This window comes from Cetorhinus maximus, chromosome 13 (assembly GCF_964194155.1).
Source record: "Cetorhinus maximus chromosome 13, sCetMax3.hap1.1, whole genome shotgun sequence".
Lineage (NCBI taxonomy): Eukaryota > Metazoa > Chordata > Chondrichthyes > Lamniformes > Cetorhinidae > Cetorhinus > Cetorhinus maximus.
In genome coordinates this window covers 21,302,836-21,319,577 of record NC_135891.1, presented here as the reverse complement: position 1 = coordinate 21,319,577, position 16,742 = coordinate 21,302,836, and the positions used below count along the sequence as shown (strand labels likewise).

Sequence of the window (16,742 nt, the reverse complement as noted above, 5' to 3'; positions counted from 1 at the left end):
ATGCCACCGTCAATCGCCTGGACCTGTTAATGGCCAACTTGGCCGGGCCCAGGATCAGGTTCACGAGGAGGCCCTCCTCCCTCCTGGCCCCCCTCTGCACTGGGTGCCCGTAGATCAGGAGCATGGGACTGAAGTGCAAACAAAACAGAAGCAAAAACAGAAGCAAGTAACTAAAAAAGGAGTGCAGCATACAACAACTTACATATGTGTGGTCCACGGACTCCACCAGGCCGCAAAATACTGAGGCATCTTGGGAGCACGTGAACCGACACAACCTATGGTTGTATGGGACTGCTTCGTGCAACACCCTCCACCCCACATCCCCGATGGAAAATAGGAGGTGACGCTCCACCCCCCCCCCCCCCCTCATAGGTGGCCTGGAGGAGAACATCGCTGGAGCCCAAGAAGATGTAGTTGCATAGCCTGGGTACAGGTGTTAATCACTTGTACTTAATGTTCGCTATTATAAATAGAATGTCTCTTTGCCTACGGCTCCTTGTTATGTTGAGCAGTGTTCGTGTCACTCAGGTGTGAAATCTTGGTTGCTGCACAAGATAAAGGCAGCTGTCTCAGTCCAGGGCCTCTTCCCTGTGCAGTGTGTAACGTTCAGAGTGCATGGTCCGGCTTCAACTCACTGGACACATTAGTGATGCCTGCATCTTGATGGTGCTTGTCATTACTGCCACAATGTCGTGGGCAGGCTTCACAGTGTTCTGTCATTCTCTCTGTGTGCTCCCGCCTTTGAGGTGGGGCTGGCCCCCCCATTTCATCAGCCTCGGTGTCCTGTGACACTGTGCTCTTAAAGGAGACAGGTGCTGAAGGCTGACAAAGGATCTGATGCTTTTAAAGTTTCACAGCTGCGTCTCTATGCTGTGACCCTGATCACAGAGTGCAAGCGAGCTATCCTCAGCCAGACAGGAGTCAGACATTCACAGAGGCTATGTGAAGATCTATGGAGTGTCCTCACTGCATGTCGTCATCATCCTCCTGCAATCCAACAACTATTAGAGCCTCCGCTGTGCCTCCATGACATGAGCCTGAGCACTGAGGGTATGTGCGCTACCATCAGCCACACAGGAGCCAAAACATTCACAGATGCAAGGTGAGGATGTCAGGACTGTCCTCACTGCATCTCGTCATCATCCTCCAGGAATCTTGCAGCTATGAGGGTCTCCTGAGCACTCCTGCCTTGTCTGGCCAGTGCGATGGCCTCAATCGCCGGCATCATTGCCATTGAGGACCTCATCACCGTTATCCCCTTCAGCGTCCTCATCGGAGGAGATGTGCAGCTCCTCCATCTCCTCCTCAGCCAGCTCCTCTCCCCGTTCCAGCACCAGGTTTTGGAATGCATATCAAGCGACGATGATACGTAACACCCTCTGGGGACTGTATTGCAGTGCTCCACTGGACCTGTCGAGGCACCAGAACCTCATTTTAAAAATGCCTATAGTTTGCTTCACCAAAGTCTGGGTTGTGGCATGAGCCTTGTTATACCGTCGCTCTGCTGCAGTCTGAGGCCGCCGCACAGGCATCATCAGCCACACCCTCTGTGTGTTGTCCTTGTCCCTGAGGAGCCAACCCTGCAGCCTCTCTGGACCCTGGAAGATGTCAGGGATTTGAGACATGCTAAGGATGTAGGCGTCATGGACACTCCCTGGGAATTGTGTGCAGACCTGTAGGATGTGTTTGTGGTGGCCGCACGCCAGCTGAACGTTCAGCGAGTAGAAGCCCTTGCGGTTAACATGGTTGACACTGCTCGTTGCCATGGAGATCTAAGCACCACATGATTGCGGTCGCTGACACCCTGCACCTGTGGGAAACCGGAGATCTGCGCAAATCCCAGCTCTCTTGCTTCCTGGCTTTCCTGAACCCAGGCAAAATGCACAAAGTTCTGTGCATTCACGAAGATGGTGTCCGTGACCTCCTGGATACACTTGTGCCTGGAGGCTTGTGAAACCACACACAGGTCATCTGCAGAGCCCTGGAAGGAGCCACTGGCGTAACAATTGAGCGCCGTGGTCACTTTCACGCCACTGGCAGTGGATGCCCTCCACATCCCCGTGGCATCAAATTCTGCAGCAGGTGGCACATGTGACCGATCAGTTCCCTAAACACGCATAGTCTTTGGCAACACTGGTCCCTCAGTCATCTGCTGGAATGACAGGCGCCTTCTAAAGACCCTGGGTTGAGTGAGATGCCTGCAAGTGATGGCTCGCTGTGGATCTTCAGCTACGTGAACAGCAGGCCCTGTCACTCCTCCATCTTGAAGGAGGTTCTCCTCCCTTTGCCAAGCCAGGTGTCTCTGCCGCTCTCTTCTTCTTTCTCTCTGGTCTCTGTAAGCCATCAGGCGTACCACTAAATCACCAGGCTCCATGATCCTGATGTTTTCCTGCTGCAGGATCAAAGAGAGAGATGCATGGATTAGCATATGAGGTCTAAGAACCTCTCTCGATTAAATCTGAAGGCCCCTTCATGCATGCAGAGAAGTGCTGGCCACGACTTGGACGGCCAGAGTTTAGCTTGCTTCATGGCTGTCCAAAACCCCCTCCAACTGCGTCCCACTCCACTTGACCGATTGGAAGCAGCTTTGGCCAATGGACTGCATGCTCTGCTCTCAGCTTAGGCACAGGCATTCTCCTAACCTGCACTGCAAGGCTGTGCTGTTAGCTTGAACAATGATGGATGCTGGTCCACACTTTAATAAAGACATTGCAAGGGGCTGTGAGCACCTCCACCAGTGACTGTGCCATGGCCACCTTTCACAAGGGGATTCTACAACTTACCCTGTCGGTCAATTGTTCTGCTGCCCCCTAAAATGCAAATTAGTTTTCAGTCTCCGCCCAAGGGGTGAAAAGTTCTGGAGCATTTGGTGGCGCTTTTATGCTTTTGCATTGCTTGAGCGGGCAGAAAAGCTTCAGAGGCCCGACTCCAAGCATGTCAATGAGCTGCAGCTGCTCACTTTTGACAAGCTTTTCCAAGTGTGTGGCTGCTTCCCTCACTATACCCCCCTTCACCCCCACCCCCACCCAGCATGTGCTTCAGTCTTTCCTTCAGGCTATCTGTTTACGCTGACTTGCCTCCCACTCACCACCCCCGCCCCACACCCAACGGTCCGACCCGCACTGAAGCCCTTGCCCCGCATTGAAAGCCAGCCAAGAAAAAGTGACTTGCCTGTGACCCCTGCAAATGCACAGCACCTCATCCTATGGGAGAGGCTCACGAGTGTTGCACAAGGTTATGCGCACTCACCTCCGGGTTCCCCTCGGAGTTCAGGTCACCAGGTGCACACCTTTTAAAGGCAGTTGTTAAGCATGCCGTTCGGAAGTCACGCCGACATGGGCAGTAAATCTGGTGCAGGGGGCTGATTCCGGCACGCTGGGCTTATAATTAGATGCAAATGTATTAAAACAATGTTCTCGACATCCGGCAGCAGGAAACGCGGCCCGCATTGACGGGTGGTGCAGACGATCGCAAACTGGTTTCACGACAGCGTAAAACCGATTTTTGGCCTTCTCGCCATATTGTCATGACATCCGACGCCAACAGGGCTGGAAATTTCCGGCCATTGTTTAAAAGTATTACAATACAGATGAGTACAAGTTAACTCTTATGAGCACTAATGTTACATTACTGGAACATTCCATGCTATATTTTTATAATCTGAGAATAATATTGAAATTAGTCCAATTATAGTCTTTATCTACTTCATCACCAGAATTTGTACAGAGGTTTATAATAACTAGCAGTGTCTGAAATTCTACACCACAGGTGGGCTATTCCTCTACAATCAGCTTCCCGTAGATTTTATTATTCACAGGAGACACATTAAGTTGTGCACTTGTACTTCCTGGATGGCCTTGAGCTAAAGTCTGTGAGTGATACATCTTGACGAGGTTCCCGACTTGATCGCTAGGCTTTGCTCTGTTAGCTGATGTCAGCTGGGATAGTGGAAGATGCCCGACAGCTGGCCGCAGCACCCTTGGCTGAGGGAAGGAAGGATTTCTCCATTGCTTCCAGATTGTCTGGATGATGCCTACCTGCTGGCACTGCAACAGGTGAGGGTAGGAACAGGTTTGACTCCTCGCAAAGCCTCCCCGCCACAGTCAAAGTGCCTGCTTTCACATGCTATCGTGGTGCATGCATTAAAGGCAATGTAGGTGAGGCACTGAAAGGTGGCCACTGCACTATGGAACTGAACGCCTGGAAGGAGTTTAACACATTCAGAAGAGGAAGGAAAAATAAGAAAATTGAAAGGGAAGGGGGCAAAAAAAAAACCCTTTATTACAAGAGGATTGGTGTCAGTTTTCCTGTCAAGTTTGGAAAAACGTTATGCCCATTTAATAAAGTTGAGTTGTTTTTTTTCTCCTGGAGTTGGTCTGTTGAGGAAATATTATAATAGTTTTTAAATAGCAACCCACAGGAAATAGAACAGTTCATACACTTCATATAATTTGGCTCTGTTTTTAATTAAATGCTGTCTGAAAGCAGAGGAAAGGAGCAGGACCTGGACTGTAGTACGCCAACAGGTCCTTCACTGCTTTTGTTCTTTGTTGCTTTGCCACTCTCTTCAAACTGATTTCTAATAGTGGTTATGGGGGGAACCCACTTCACCTTGTGGTGGTCTGCAATTTTACTGCAAACAATCCTCCTCATCCAACTCTCCAGGAAAAAAAAGAACTCTGTTGTGACGTTTTGCTTTTCCCCCTTTCTCCCATTTAAAAAATTTCATCTGAAAGTAGTGACTGTACTGAAATGTGGTCCCATGACTCACAGCAGCTCTCCTCTAAGCTTTACTATCCCTCACATGTTCGCCTGGACCGAGTGTTAGCAAACTATCAGTTTAGATGCCAACCTGAATGAGCTTAATCCTACGCTCCACAAGTGCAATTCGAGTAGGAGACAATCAAGATAGGATACTCTGGTCCATTGTATTTCACTCTAGATTCAGGACATTGTGGTCATCCCACCACCACTGTGGCACAGACATGGGACTGAACATGGGACTGCCTGATCTGTGTAGGCCAAAGTAGTTAGGGAACTTGAAAAATATAGCTTTCAATACATCTCGGTCGGTTATAGATGCTTCCCAAGTCTACTTTGTTGCTGTTAAATTTCTATATTCAGTTAATTGAAAAATATTTTTTTCCCCCGTTAAGCTTTTCAAAATGTAAAAGGAGAACATTCATTGTGAATGTCAAGTGAGGCAACAGCTCTGGAGCCTTGACTAGGTATGAGGTCCATTTTTAATCATACTCAATTGCACATTTCATTAACAGTAATTTGTTTCAAATGAAATTGCCGGGATTATTTATTATAGCATTAGTTTCACTGCAATTCTACAGCTGTCTCCCATTACAAGAGACTTTGAAAGAGTGGCTTCTTTCTTGTCATGAAGAATCAAACATTAATCAGCTATCTCTGCGCCAGAAAGACAGACAGAAAGAAAAACAGAAAGGAGGAAACTCTTGTTCACTTAATTTATCTTCATTGTTCATATTGAAGCCGTCCATTACAAATGAAATATCTGAAATAAGAAATTGACTAAAATGTAACTGAAGTTTGAAGCCCCCAAACTGAACAAGTCGGATTTTAAAAGTTCTGTTAACAATGACGTACTTACTTTGCCAAATTAAATCGAGCATCAGTTTTTGCAATAGAAAACAATTAACTTATTCCCAAGATAAAAGCAATGCGGATGCTGGAAAATCTGAAACAAAAACAGAAAATGCTGGAAAAACTCAACAGGTCTAACAGCATCTGTGGAGAGAAAAACAGAATTAACATTGAGTCCATATGACTCTTCTTCAGAGCTATTGAATTTCTAGGCTGCTAAAGAGTCATACGGACTCAAAACATTAACTCTGTTTTTCGCTCCACAGATGCTGTTAGACTTGCTGAGTTTTTTCCAGCATTTTCTGTTTTTGTAACTTACTCCCAAAGTGTTCCAATACTTTTTCTAAATTTAGTATAAACAGCTTCTGACACTCCCATGATGGCTTGGTGAGCAAATACACGACATGATCACAGTATCTTTGCAGTATAGAAGGAGGCCTTTCTGCCCATCGAGTCTGCACTGGCTCGCTGAATGAGCATTTCATCTAGTCCCACTCCCCTGCCTTATCCCCATAACATTGCACACTCTTTCTTTTCAGATAGCAATCCAATTCCCTTTTGAATACCTCGATTGAACCTGTCTCCACCACCCTTTCAGGAAGTTTGTTCCAGACTCCATCACATTTACTCCTTTCGCCAATTATTTTGAATCTGTGCCCTGTCGTGCTCAGATATACTACTCAAATTTCATGCCTGGCCTGCACTGAGTAAGTTGATCTGAATGAGGATGGCAGAAGAATGCTTCAATTAGTCTCAATGTCACTTGGCTAGGGAGGGGAAAAAATAAATCAAATCAAAATTGGGCACAGTTCCTGCTCTAGGTCACTATCCACTAATCCCTGCTGGAAGTGTACTTGTGTGGAAATCGGGTAAATACAATATCAGATCTGGCTGTGATGCACCCTGAAGTTGAATATCCTTCTGATTCTCATTGTTTGGTCTCACATGTGAAGAACAACCACTTCAGCGCTTAGTGCAGGTGAAACCACATCTGAATCAAGGCGTCAAGGCCTTCATCGGTGAACCGAAAACTGTTTCAGAAAAAACAAACTGGTTATTTTGTGCACACTCTGTGCAAAGTCATCATAAGATCCAACTCCCCAGGAATTATTATAATTCTGCAAGCAACTGCTCCTACTGCAAAAATAATATATTCAAGCGTTTTGTGATTGTTTCAAGTGGCGGCTTGCTGTGATCGCAATATTCTAAACAAATAACCAAATTGCAAACTACATTGTCTTGTCCTCTAGCCAAGTTGGAACATTTTTCACTAAGTATGAATGTCATAGAATGGTTACAGCACAGAAGGAGGCCATTCAGCCCATCAAATCTATTTCATTATGTCAGTCACATGAGACACCACAAGATGATGGGAAATATTCAAACCAAAACCATGTTGTTGCATGCTTCCACTTGTAATTATAGGCCACGGCAGAACTTAATGTTCTCCTGGGAGGGGGTGGAGGGACCATGTAATGGGGCAAGGAGGTCCAGGGTGAAGACACCATCACTTTCCCGACTCCCCTCAATAAAGTTCAGGGCGGGAAGAGTCAATGACAACCTTCCTGCCCGAAGGCCATTTGAGGCCCTTAAGTGGCTCCGGCGGCAACCTTCATCTACGGGATTCCTACAGTACTGGCAGTGGCCACTGCTCCTGGTGCCAGTACTGGAGAGCTGCTAAGACAGGACACCACCCTGCATTAGAAAGTGTGGCAGGAAATTGCCCCTTTTGGAGCTGGGAACCTCAATGGCAGCCCGTGGGCTGCCTAATTGGTAATTAATCTTGATGATGCTCCTGGGAATGGCCGCAGTGAGATCGCCGCTGGCTCTGCAGCTGGTGGACGGGCCCACAGTCGCAACAATGAAATTCCTCCCGTAGTTTCTTTTCCTCCTGCAAGTGTGAACTTGTGAAAGTATTCTAGTAATACAATGATGTTTGGCAATGCGAAGTCTGGTGGCGGCATGGCTCTCGTGTGTATCTGTGCCCAGATTTCTGTCAGGAGTCATGAGCTATTTATGGAGGGGATATCACCTGTCACAAAGTACCCAGCTTATGACCCGATGGCTTAGTTGGAATGAAACAGACACCAAAGGCTGGCGGGGATGAAGAAATCATGACTGTTCCCAAGAAATCAGGCACAGGCTTGCATGGGGATCACAAATAAGCTACATGTTGAGAGAGTGGTATTCTTTTCCATTGAGTGAGTTTTCAGATTTGTGATGGGGAGCATCCAAGGCAACGTGAGTGCAGTCTATGGCCGTGGACCCTGGAGAAACTTGCTATCTGGATGTAGCCTAGTGTTCTCTTTTCCAGGTATGCTTTGTCGATGGGGTGTGTGGTGTGCGTGTTCTACCTCGGCCGTCAACTTTATATAGTGGCGCACAGCAAACAGCAACATGCAGTACTGTGTGTGCCTTGGTTTGGGGCTCCACCTTTGGCTGCAGCAAGTGACACAGGTCCATGATTGCCTCCTTGGTAAAGTGAAGGTGCATTATAAGTCACTTCTTTGTGAAGCTGTCCGCGAGTAACCTTCACCCCCACCCTGAAGACCCACTGTGGGTATAACCTCCTGAAAATGCACACCACCTCGCCTCTTCTTCCAGCCAATCTCTGTCCTGTTATCTTTGCTGCTCCTCCTTATCCTCCAGTCCAGAAGATATATGAGACCACCCATGAGTGGAACGAAAATTCTTTCCAAAGCAGACAAAAACAGTGCCACACCAGCACAAAGTTGTTCCCAGATGTCAGAATTAACTCAAACAAATATCAAAAAAAAAAAGGCCGCAAGGTTAGCCAGCAACCCGAGAGGACAAAGCAGCAACTAATCTGGATGGAATAGATGAGCCTTTAATTGGTATTTCTGCAGAGTCCTTGTTGACTGTTGGTGTTCTGATTTGCTGGGGATGTTTATCAACAACCAGTCACGCGCAAGGATAGACCAATTCCCTGAAAGGGTTCTACAGCTACCATTGGAGCCTTATTTAATCGTATACTGAGCAGTCCAATTCAAAATGACGGACAGCGTACTTCCAGCATGGGAAGAGCACGGTGGCCTGCCACACTGGACCATTAGGAGCTCGTTTAACAGTCCTAAAATGGGAGCAGCACCACTGAATTTCTAGGCCAATTTATTTCAGACGGATGGGAATGCATTAAATGTAAAGGTGCAGGAATTCACATTGGACAGCGGTGCAAAGCAGGCTTATTAAATCAGCCAGCCCGTTTACTCCCCGCCCAATATTCACTTGTGTTCTCTAACGGATATTTTAACAACAGTCATTTCAAGTTACCATCCAAGATAAATTTCTATTCCAAAGTTTTTTAATGTTGAAATTGCTGAAACCCTTTTCAACAGTTGTGGGAAGAAACATTTTGTACCCTGTGAGTGTTAACTGCTTGCTTGATGATTATGAAATACCAATTAATGAGACATGTAGCTCAATTTTTTTCACTTTGTGTTTTTTGCTGTTGGGGAGACATTGGGCTGAGTTTTTAAACTTACCTGATCTGCAGGGAGTGGGTTAAACAGAAACCTAGAATTCAGGGTTCCCCAAAAGCTGCGGACGACAGCCTGTCTTTGTCAGTTCCCTGCCCAGAGACCAGTCTTATTGACAGGCTGGGTCCAAAATCTGGCAAGAAGTTGATCGGTGAAGATTGCAGGAGCAGGTTAATCCAGTCTCCCGGGGGGATAGGCTGATAGTGGGTGGGGGTATGGCCAATCAGGGATTGAAGGGCAGTGCCAATCAGCTCGGAATCAATGGGGCGACAGGAGGGGATGCAATCAGGTGTGCTACCAATCTGAGGGGGACAGAGGGCGGAGGCCTGGGGTGGGTTGATGGCCTGAGGGGAGATCAGAGGCCTTGTGGTGAGGAAAGGTTGGGGGCTTGAGGGTGGGGAGGTTGTAGACCCCATATGTGGGTGTGGGAATTGGGGGCCCAGTGGGGGTTGGGGGGAGTCAGAGACCTCGGCAGGTGGAAGGTCAATGTGGGGGAGGCGGGGGGTGCAGGGTAATGGTGGTGCACTACTTGAACATGGAGGCTCCTCAGGCAGGCACCCGGATCCAGGAAGAAGATTTAAAGACGGTTCCTTCCCAAACCTGCAAAGTCCTCACCTTAAAACTTGGGAATAAAAGTGGGAAAAGGACAGTTGACAGCTGCATTCTTTAGGGGAATAGAATATCACCTCATCCATCTCCAAATGTCACGTCAAAAAGAGTCTACTTTTTTCAAAATATTTTTCATATTATCAGACTTATTCCCGAAGAAAATAGTTTAACCCCTTGTCAGGAACAGAGCAAAGCTTTTTTGAAAAAAAAACCGCAGAAGTCTATGCAGTCCTCTTGCTGGTCCCAAAAATGGATTTTGTTTTCTACCTTCAGTAACTTGCTGAATCTTTTTCCTTCTATGTTATCTGACTATTAGTTTTAGCATGAGCATAACAATCTAATAATAGATTTTATTGCCTTTGGAGTAGACAGGAAAACATGGCGGGCATGCTACGTCTTCCACAGTGCAATGGGAAGGGATAATTTAGTCTCATGGTACCCAATCCCATTTTCAGAATGCATGGCTTGGCTCTTAGGGGGGAGAGACTCGCTTCATCTGCTTATGAAAAGTGGTTAACATTAAGACTCTTAAAATTCAGGATTTCTCACGATACTTATTATAAACCGTACAACTTTTCAACATAGAATAGGTGCCACGCTTGCAGCCTGTATTCATAGAAAAAGGGCAGTATTCAAGCACAATGTGCTTGCACAAAGTGAATTCCTAACTGATTGTTTTTAATAAAACAGGTCACTGAATTGCGCTCTCTGCCTTGAAAATAGAATGCCTTACCCACTCCGTGCAGATGATAAAGATCTAATCTGCAGGTGCCACTAGCATTGCAAGAGACTGAACACCAAGTGTTCAGGGCAGACAATTACTCCGTCAAGAGATCCATGTAACTCTCTGGTGACAGCACAAATCTGAGTGGAGAACCCCTCTACACTACCCAGACAATTGTTTGCACAGGGACACCTGAAAATTCAAAAGGTAATGAATTCTGATGGAAGGTCACAGACCTGAAACATTAACTCTGCTTCCGCAGATGCTTCCTGTCTTGCTGAGTATTTTTTCTTTTTGTTTAAAATTAAAGAGGGATTTTTTTTGTAGAAATGTAGGAAATTATGCAAATATTTGAGGGGACATATAATGAAAGGTTCTATCCACAATGGGTAAATTGATAATATAGGCAGGATTAGTACTGGAAGTATAAATGGAGTGCATTGAAAAAATGGTATGAGCTGTTGCTCAGTTGGTTGCACTCTCGCCAGAAGGTTTTGGGTTCAAGTCCCACTCCAGAGACTTGAGCACACAATCCAGTGCAGTGCTGAGGGACATTACAAACACGGTCCCATCCCCCCTCTTACGTGGACGCGAGGTCAAAGATCCCATGGCACTATTTCAAAGAGGAGGGCGTTCGCCCTGGTGTCCTTACCAATACTTATCTTTCACCCAGCATCACTAAAAAATATTGTTTGCTTATTTTATCATGTCGCTGTTTGTGGACTTTGCTGTGTGCAATTTGACTGCAGCATTCCCTATAACACCAAGTACACTTCAAAAGTGCTTTAATACCTTTTTGGACATCTGGAGATCAAGAAAGATGCTATATAAATGCAACTTCATAGGGAGAATTTTAAATTCCACGGGTGGGCGCATGCCTGACCCGAACAGGCGTAAAATCGCGCGAGATGACATCGCGCACTCACGTGATATTTCGCTCGGCGGGCGAGTGCAGCAGTCGGAAGAGCGCCCGCTGACAATTAAGCCCATTAACGGTGCAATTGTAAGTGATTTTTCATGGCCAATGGCAATCGGCAAGGCAGCCTTTACACTTTTGATGATACCAAGGGTGGGATGAAGTCTCCGTTCGGATATAAAATAAAAAGAAATATCTGGGGATAGCTTTTTTATGAGTTACGCTTTCAGGTGCTTGAGTGTACTGCATGGACATTTTTTGCAGCAGCATTTTTGTGCTTTCTTTTATTATTTGCAGGTCTGCAGTTCCCTGAAGCAGCTGTCTGCCCTTCAGGGAGCTCAGTGGAAGCGCTCACCCTCGCCCGCGGTGACGTGGTCGCCTGTCCTCTTCCCGCCCCAACCTCGGCAGAGCTGAGTTTTTCAGTGCGCATTTCACACTGGCTCATTCACCATGGTTCATTGGCCAGCCAGTGTGAAATCGCGGTTGGGGGCTGATCATGGTCAGAGGCCCATTTCCCGACTGCTCCCGGGCCCGCTGATTATGCGCGCCTGATGAACGCCAAATTCAAGCCTATGTGTCTGCTGTGAATGGGAGTACAAGTCACAGGACTGTTTGTTTCTGTTTTACTGAGTTATTTTAGATTGGAGGCTGCAGGAGCTGATCATGATGCATTCCTACTTTACAACAATTAACACACTTGAGACGTAGCTATAAAGTGCTTTGAAGTGTGTCCTGAGGTGTGAAAGGCACTATATAAATGCAATGCCTTCTTTCCTTCTCTAAAAGATAGAGAATATCAAGTCATCTTGTTAAGGATACAATTAATAACCAAATCGATGCATCTGCAAACTTGGATTTCAACCAGCATTTCAAAGCAGGCTACAGATGCAAGTAACTTCTTGACAAGCCCCTTTTCCTCCATAGACTATCTGGTTGGACAACTATCACAGAAATATACATATCCTCAGACAGGTGTTGCACATTACTGGACCTCCGCCAATCAACTGCCCCTCACCCCTCTGGTCCTTCAACATACACAAAGCGAATTTTTTCAGTTAACAGCTGAAAATTTTACTCTAAACTAACAATATAGTGGTTTATGGAAAATAGATGTTTCAGTTTGATGTTATTAGGGCCATTAAGAGTATACTTGAGAAAATAATATAAACACTTGAAAAAACATATCAAAGGGTCCATGCAAAGAACGGAGAAACAGGAAGAGAGTATCTAGCTCCTATCTTGGACACAGTCGTTGTGGGCCAAATTGTCTCCTTCCCCGAGTCTTAATAGCACAAAAGTATCAACCGTACTTATCTGCTTATTTTTGAGTTAAAAATTTATGAGCAAAACCCATTGACTTGTATGAAATTTTCCCTTCTCCCTTTTCCCCTTAACCTTATTTGAATATTTCTTTTACATTTTTTGCACCTTAAACCAGAATTCATCTAAAATTAAAGAGAATGCATTTTCTTATTGAATAATCAACAAATTGTAGACATTATTTGTCCCTCAGAATGCAGATATTTGTTGGACTTCTTATTAATCATTGAATAAAGAAGCAGTTCTAATCATTTGGAGTGAAATTAGGAAGGGCAGCATTTTGAAATTCCTATGGCATTACCTAATCTACAGGCGGTTACAGAATCAGCTTTTATGAAGCAATGTTGAACATCGTTCATAGGATGTGGGCGTCGCTGGCTAGTGTTTATTGCCCATCCCTAATTGTTCTTGTTCAGAGGGCATTTAAGAGTCAACCACATTGCTGTGAGCTTGAAGTCACATTTCCTTCTGGCAGGTTTCCTTGCCTAAAAAGGACATTAGTGAACCAGATGGGTTTTTTACAACAATTTTCATCCAGATTGTTCATCGAATCTGGTCATCTAGATTTTTATCAAATTCAAATTTCGCCATCTGCCGTGGTGGAATTCAAACCCAGGTCCCCAGAGCATTAAAAACAAAAATAAAAATACCTGGAAAAATTCAGCAGGTCTGACAGCATCTGCGGAGAGGAACACAGTTAATGTTTCGAGTCCGTATGACTCTTCAACAGAACTAAGGAAAAATAGAAAAGAGCTGAACTATAAGCTGGTTTAAGGGGGGGGTGGGACAGGTAGAGGTGGATAGAGGGCCAGTGATAGGTGGAGATAGCTACAAGATGTCATAGACAAAAGGGACAAAGAGGTGTTGAAGGTGGTGATATTATCTAAGGAATGTGCTAATGGGTGACATGAAGGGTAGAAAGCAGGATGAGCAAGGTACAGATAGCCCTAGTGGGGGTGGGGTAGGGGGAAGGGATCGAAATAGGCTAAAAGGTAGAGATAAAACAATGGATGGAAATACACTTAAAAATAATGGAAATAGGTGGGAAAAGAGAAATCTATATAAATTATTGGAAAAAAGGGGGATCGGAAAGGGGATGGGGATGGAGGAGAGAGTTCATGATCTAAAATTGTTGAACTCAATATTCAGTCCAGAAGGCTGTAAAGTGCCTAGTCGGAAGATGAGGTGCTGTTCCTCCAGTTTGTGTTGAGCTTCACTGGAACAATGCAGCAGGCCAAGGACGGACATGTGGGCATGAGAGCAGGGTGGAGTTGTTGAAATAGCAAGCGACAGGGAGGTCTGGGTCACGCTTGCAGATAGACCGAAGGTGTTCTGCAAAGCGATCACCCAGTCTGCGTTTGGTCTCTCCAATGTAGAGGAAACCACATTGGGAGCAGCGAATGCAATAGACTAAATTGAGGGAAGTGCAAGTGAAATGCTGCTTCACTTGAAAGGAATGTTTGGGCCCTTGGATGGTGAGGAGACGGGAAGTAAAGGGGCAGGTGTTGCACCTTCTGCGGTTGCATGGGAAGGTGCCGTGGGAGGGGGCTGAGGTGTAGGGATGATGGAGGAGTGGACCAGGGTGTCCCGGAGGAAACGATCTCTGTGGAATGTCACCGGGGGGGGTGAAGGGAAGATGTGTTTGGTGGTGGCATCATTCTGGAGTTGGCAGAAATGGCAGAGGATGATCCTTTGAATGTGGAGGCTGGTGGGGTGATAAGTGAGGACAAGGGGGACCCTATCATGGTTCGGGGAGGGAGAGGAAGGTGTGAGGGTGGATGCGCGGGAGATGGGCCGGACACGGTTGAGGGCCCTGTCAACCACCGTGGGTGGAAAACCTCAGTTAAGGAAGAAGGAAGACATGTCAGAGGAACTATTTTTGAAAGTGGCATCATCAGAACCGATGCGACGGAGGCAAAGGAACTGAGAGAATGGAGTGGAGTCCTTACAGGAAGTGGGGTGTGAGGAGCTGTAGTCGAAGTAGCTGTGGGAGTCGGTAGGCTTGTAATGAATATCGGTGGACAGTCTATCATCAAAAATTGAGACAGAGAGGTCAAGGAAGGGAAGTGTCAGAGATGGACCATGTGAAAATGATGGAGGGGTGGAAATTGGAAGCAAAATTAATAAATTTTTCCAGGCCCAGACGAGAGCATGAAGCAGCACCGAAGTAATCATCGATGTACCGGAGAATGAGTTGTGTGAGGAGGCCGGAGTAGGACTGGAACAAGGAATGTTCCACATAACTACTCTGGGTCTCTGGATTATTAATTCAGTGACAATACCACTAAGCCACCACCTTGCCCAAGTTCAGCTGCTTGATTTGTTCTTTAAATTCTTGAGAGTCTGACCCTTACCAGAGCCATGCCCAGATGTAGTTAAATCTGTACATGTAATTCTTACATTGTGGGTAAGAGAGTTACTTAAGGAATCATTGAAAAGCATTTCTTAAAACAGCTTCTCCAAATGTAGATCTCAAGCTCTGGTACTGGCTGCCTGAAAAACTGCAATCGTGGCTCTTTCCAGTTAAGACAATTGTACTACATAATAGAGTACTTCCATTAATATGTCTGAATCTTCAGAAGTAGAAAACCAGCTCATGGTAAATAAAACATAGTTTCCTATCCTAAGAAGTTTCCTTATATTTAATCCAGCTCCAAGGTGCTGCATTATTGGACACAGATACCCATGTGCTATTACAGTCCCCCGGCCATTACTAACCTAAGAAGTTTCCTTATATTTAATCCAGCTCCAAGGTGCTGCATTATTGGACACAGATACCCATGTGCTATTACAGTCCCCCGGCCATTACTAACCTAAGAAGTTTCCTTATATTTAATCCAGCTCCAAGGTGCTGCATTATTGGACACAGATACCCATGTGCTATTACAGTCCCCCGGCCATTACTATCATCTTACAGGGTTTCATATTGATCTCATAAATATCTATGTTACCATCACAAATCAACTATATTTTTAGAGTTTTACGTTCAATAATTAAAGTGCTATTTAAAAATGATATATGCAAATCTTTTATCACCGACGACAATTGTGTTGTATAAATCATAATCTTCCTTACTTACATCAAGATGATTCTGCATTAAATATTAGAATATATACAATTTCATTAAATTTTACTAGAATCAGCTTTAACTGTATATGAACCTTACAACACTGCATGATTATCTCATATATACAAATGCTCAGACTTCATTGAAATCCTCAGGTTATTAGAACCACCTTAGTCAAGGGATCATTCATTTTTAGCCCATTCCATTTTTTTCCCTTGCCTAACTGTTCCAAGGTCATTGATTCCTTGCTGGGTGCGGTTCTACAAGCACTTTATGCATTACCTCCACCAAAAAGCCATTCTTCATCTGTGAACATGGATAGTGTCAGCAATCTGTTTGACCACTGAAAGCATCACTGCCAAAGCTAATTCTGAGCTGTGCACAGAGGTACATCCAGCATTAGTCAGTGGAGATTGATCAGGAATGGGAGCCCTAGACATTGTCCCCCTCCCAAATTCAACAGCAGCACCTCTCCTGATATCCAGGCTCAGATGAACTAATTTGGGACTTTCACGGTCTGCATAGCTGAGTTATTCAGTGGTTAAGCTCATTGAGCCATAAGGAGACCAGGCATTAATCATTTAAACCTCCGCAGCCAGAAAGCACTACTCTATTCTTCTGTTTATTGAATCTTGCACTTAAAGAAACACTTACACCATTATAACCTGGAAATGATTTAAAGCAACTACTTAATTAATAGCCCTCTGTTTTTACATTCTGCCAGGAGAATAAACCTAAATTACTTTTTCTCTATGACTTTCTAACACTCTAGCTATATAGTTTAGTAAAATAATTTGTTCTTGTATTGATCCAGATGACAGAGTAGTTGATGAACAAGGTAAAATCATAAGGCCAAAAGATGTAGGAGCAGAAGTAGGTCATTTGGCCCATTGAGTCTGCTCCGTCATTCAATGAGATCGTGGCTGATCTGATAATCCTCAACTCCACTTTCCTGTCTTTTCCCCATAACCCTTGATTCCCTTACTGAATAAAAAT

The 16,742-nt window shown here is 45.2% G+C and overlaps 1 protein-coding gene across 2 annotated transcripts in view; it reads right to left on the bottom strand.

The window, feature by feature from the left end:
- The window catches only part of LOC144688480 (myosin regulatory light polypeptide 9), a 48,086-nt gene that overhangs the window by 13,641 nt on the left and 17,703 nt on the right, over nt 1–16,742 (bottom strand). The window lies entirely within an intron of this gene.